A 5,087-nucleotide genomic window follows, 5' to 3' on the forward strand; every position below is an offset into this window, starting at 1 on the left:
GTGACTCTCGCTGTTGGTTGTGGGAACCGTGATGATATGATGTGCTTCGAGGCTGGTGCAGGAAGACATAAGCCTTCAGGATGGGAGCTTCCGGTTCTCCCCCACGGCTGTGTATGACTTTAATGACTTTAATTTCTTTAATTTTTTTCCAAAAAGGAGTCTCTTATTGTATGACTTGCTAAAGCATAATTCAGATTATTATAGTAAATGCCTTAGCTGATCAGAAATGTCTCCCTTTGTATTATATTAAAAATGAGATTGTAGTTAAATTGCTTTATCCTAAAGGGTCTTTTTCTGGAGCTGAGACCTGTTCTCAGTTAGATCCTGTCTGGGGAGGGTGTGTCAATACTGTTGATGAAAACAAGCATTCTAGAAGTTTTTTTCTTGTGTTGCAGTAGTTGGATTAATTTTTTTTGATGCAGTAATTGACTATGAATGGGAGAAAAAATCTCAGGGCCTTGCCTGTATAGGCAAGAACTTTACCATGGAGCCCATCTTTATGAAAGATTCAGAAATTAGCTTACGAGTCTCCTAAAAGAGATTTTTAAATGACTAAGAAAGTCTTGCAAAGTATGTAAGACTCATGGGGGAACACACCTTCAGAGTGGACTGCAGTTTTAGATACATTTTATTTATTGTCTAGTAAATATGAATGAAGTTAAGAAAACGAACATTGTTTAGATAACTTGATTGCATATATGTGGAGACATGGTAGCAGAGAGTGAGACAATAGAAAAACCACTCAGACACAACAAATATGGCGGCTACAGCTGCGACGCTGACGAACGCTGAGGCGGTGGCGGTGGCGGTGGCGGCGACGGCAGTGAAAAGGGCTGTGGGGATTCCTCGGTGCGGTTGTCAGGAGATATAACAGACTTTCAACTTAAAGAAAGAAAGAAAGAAAAAAAAAGCACCAAGATGGGTGAAAAAAAAACCAGAGCCTTTGGACTTTGTAAAAGATTTCCAGGAATACCTGACCCAGCAGACGCATCATGTGAACATGATTTCGGGATCAGTTAGTGGGGACAAAGACGCAGAGACTCTTCAGGGAGCTGGAACAGATGGCGATCAAAATGGCCTTGATCACCCGTCTGTTGAAGTTTCCCTGGATGAAAACTCAGGAATGTTAGTAGACGGGTTTGAAAGGACCTTCGATGGGAAGCTCAAGTGTCGGTACTGCAACTATGCCAGCAAAGGAACGGCCAGGCTCATTGAGCACATCAGGATCCACACAGCAGGACAGTTGTCCAGCTTGCCACCAGAAAACCAAAACCCTGCCTCTCCTGATGTAGATGCCTGCCCTGATGAAAAGCCTTTCATGATCCAGCAGCCCTCTGCCCAAGCAGTTGTCTCTGCTGTGTCAGCAAGTATTCCTCAGAGCTCCTCCCCCACAAGTCCGGAACCTCGGCCATCGCATAGTCAGAGGAACTACAGTCCGGTGGCAGGGCCCAGCAGTGAGCCAAGTGCCCACACCAGTACTCCCAGCATAGGAAACAGCCAGCCAAGCACTCCAGCTCCAACCCTGCCGGTGCAGGATCCTCAGCTTCTACACCACTGCCAGCACTGTGACGTGTACTTTGCAGACAACGTCCTTTACACTGTCCACATGGGGTGCCATGGGTATGACAGCCCCTTTCAGTGTAACGTATGTGGGTGCAAATGTAAAGACAAGTACGATTTTGCCTGTCATTTTGCAAGAGGGCAACACAACCAGCACTGAACACAATCAACATTGTTCTCACTTGGTTTGGCCTTTTGGGAGTTTGTAGTTTGGTTTTTAGTTTGATCATCCCTAATAAGGTATATGCTCATTTAAAATTTATACATTCTAGTCTATAAAATAGAAGTTTGATAGTGAGAAAGGGTTTTGTTAACTTTTCATAAAAGTCTGGTCAGGGTTATTTATGCATTAGATAGTTAGATGCATTGCTGTCTTTTTTATTTAGACCTATGAGAGTTAAAGTACAGTTGTAATCAGTTTCCTACACTTGTCCATAAGGACTCCCAGGGTTATCTGTACTCCTGATGCTTCAGGATATACATTACAGCTAATGTTCTTTCTGCCATATGTCAAAATGGCACACTTCGCATAAAATCTTTTATAACATTTCAGTGTTTATAGACAAACTGCCTTTAAGTTTGCTCCTAATTAAAATACCATTTTCATTCACATAACTTAAGTTGAATTAGTTTCATTACAACCAAAACCAGTAGTTTTTTCAGTGTAATAAATATTTCTCTCAAGGAGAAGCATAAAACAGTTCTTTTCAAATTTAAATTATAAAATGAAAATCTTGGAAGTTGAAATTTGGGGCTAAATTGAAAATTGTGTTTGGTATTTGAGATATCTGTTCATTTAATGTGTAAACATGTTTTTAGTTTTTCATTTATATATGTATTTATATATTTTGAGTATTATTTTAAAGCCACAGGTAAATATACTAGAGTGCTAGATGCCTTTTTTCAATCTGAATCTTTCATTTAAATTCTGCATTCACGTATTACTGGTGTCAGGTAAGATTGACAGCCACACTGATTATTTTATTCTTCCCAGTCTATGATGACCAAAGAGGAAGTGAGCGCATCATCCCACTAAGATGCTTCCAGACAGCCTCCAAGGCTCCTTTCCTGCCCTCTCTGCATAGTTGCCCATAATGTCCACAAAGGGTTGGTCTAGAAACCCAGAGCATGCCCAAACAGAGCCTATCGCCACTCCAGAGCAGAGCACAGCAGGCCATGGAAGTCCTCCCCGTGAGTCTTTATGGACAGAGACGGTGGGATAGTCACCACAGTGGGAAAGGATAAATAGAGTTATTATGAAGCACATTTAAATGTGACATTTAACTTACTTAGAATTAGAGTGGTTCATTTTATATAGGAAGCCATTATTTTCGTATTGTGTAATAAGTAGCTTACTCTGAAGAGAGCCTGGCAAAACAATAAAACATTGTCACTTACTATTGGTTTCTGTGTACTTTGCAAATTTTTCATTTTTATTTGGTTAATAGCTTGAAAATATTCTCAATTTGCTTCTTAAAGAAATACCCTGTCAAGCATTTATTAACCAAAAAATAGCCTCTTACAGTAAATAAGAGGGAACTATTGAGAGTGTCTACCCATGAAGCCCCAAGTGCCCTGGTAATGGACCTGCTCTCCCTTTCTGTGCTAGAAAGCCATTCGAGGGTGCCTGTTCTTACACAGCCAGTCATCCCAACTTGGCTCATCCCAACTGCACTGTTAAAGCGCAGCCCCGAAGACACTTTCTAGTGATTTTGGTCTGTTGCTTAAATCATTTACTAGATTAGTTTTAGGGCAACACTTTCCAAATACATAACTTGACTGTTGTGCTTATCAGCTGCCAGAAAGAAACAGGTTATTGTTGGGAAACCTTGCTGATTTTAAAGTTTGATTCAATTAAAAGCAATACTTCCAAATAGACAGTGAAAACTTCCCGAAAGATAAAGAAGCCCAGTGTGCTGCCATGCATCTGTAGTCCCAGCTGCTTGAAGCAGAGGCGGAAAGAGTGCTAGAGTCCAGGAGGTCCCTGCCAGGCCGGGCAACACTGCAAGACACAGTCTCAAAGGCCAAGCAGCCTGAAAGGGCTCTCCTCACAGCCAGCTTTATCACCTCTACATTCTGGGCCAAACAGTGACATGGGCATTTTGGTTTTCCTAACAACTAAAGATGAATGTTCTGAAGGTACATTTCATTTTAAATATGGAAAAAACTTTTCATAATTACAAACAAGAAGGAAAAACCCCTGATTTTCCAATAATATAAAGAGCACAGTTGGTCTTCCAAAGGTGTCCATGTGTGAAGCTACAAGTACTTCGAAATGCACTAAAATTTTGAAGCAAATCTACCTTAGGAACTTTTTTGAAATTGTACTTTTAAAGGTTTAGGCTTTTGCTTAAATATTCTGAGTTAAATTCTGTACTAGGAAAGATGTTGGATTCTTTCCTTAAATACTAAATAAGTTCCTCATCTTATTTTTAATCAAATGTTTTATAGAAATGAGTTGAGAAAAGTTGAACATGCACTATTTATAGTACTTTGCCATTAACAGGCAATGTTCTAAAACTAAATTTATTTTTGTTTAGTGAACATGAGTTTAGATTTTTAAAGTTGGTAATTTATCTCCACTAATATTTTTTTAAAGAAACTGTGAAGAGATTAACAGAATAATTTTATTTCAGATTTTACTAATGTAGTGTGTAGCTACAACTTGACATTCAAGTGAAGACTAGACTTCCGTTTTGAAATTTTTTCCATCAGGTAGTGTCAGTGGTTTCATTTTAGAAATGTGTTTGCAGATGTTTGACAAAGGGAATATTACTAAAAAAGAAAAGCAAAAAAAAATGCTTATCAAATGAAGAATTGTTAGAAAAATTTAAATTCCCTGCTAAAGACATTTTTGTTGGTCTTAGGGGGTATTTGCTTCCTAGAACTTGTTTTTGTTGATAGCTGGATGTATGGAACCTGTTTCTATGCGAGATGCAAGTCTTGCACTACAGTTGTAAGATATATTATTATATTGTTTAGGGATCAAGAAAGCAATCTATGCTGAAGTAACGATAGTATGTAGTTCCTATTGTGAATAATGCTTTGCTTTTGTAATGTATTAATAAAAAGTAACACTTTCTAATGAAAAAAAAAAAAAAAAGAAAAACCACTCAGTTCAAATCAAGACTCCAGGAGCCAGGCCAAATGAAAACGAAGTACCAAAGTGCCACAAGGGGTTAATAATGGAGCAACACAGAGCTTAAAGTTACTAATACAGCAGTGGGGAGTTAGACTGAGGCTTGGCACTGGTTGCTAATTTTTGAAAATGACCTATTTTTGATGATTACATTCATGTGTAGTATGGGTTATGATATTCCCATACTATATAATATTCCCCAGTGCCTTCTCTCTCCTCTCCCACTCTTGGCAGTTCCCAGCCATTCTCCTTCCGTCACCCATGCGGAAAGACTTGAACCATGAGCTCTGTGTTCATGATTGCCACGGCTATGTAATATCCAGAAGGAACATCACATGTTCCTCTCTGTATTCTGGCACTCACAGACTTTCTAACACCCCTTCTCTGC

At 39.1% G+C, this 5,087-nt stretch overlaps 1 pseudogene; it reads left to right on the forward strand.

The window, feature by feature from the left end:
- The first annotated feature begins 756 nt into the window (after window positions 1-756).
- On the forward strand, window positions 757-4,638 carry LOC147001898 (zinc finger protein Pegasus pseudogene; annotated as a pseudogene).
- The last annotated feature ends 449 nt before the right edge of the window (window positions 4,639-5,087 follow it).

Source organism: Mus caroli, unplaced genomic scaffold (genome assembly GCF_978045245.1).
Source record: "Mus caroli unplaced genomic scaffold, Mus_caroli_1 scaffold_12, whole genome shotgun sequence".
Taxonomy (NCBI): domain Eukaryota; kingdom Metazoa; phylum Chordata; class Mammalia; order Rodentia; family Muridae; genus Mus; species Mus caroli.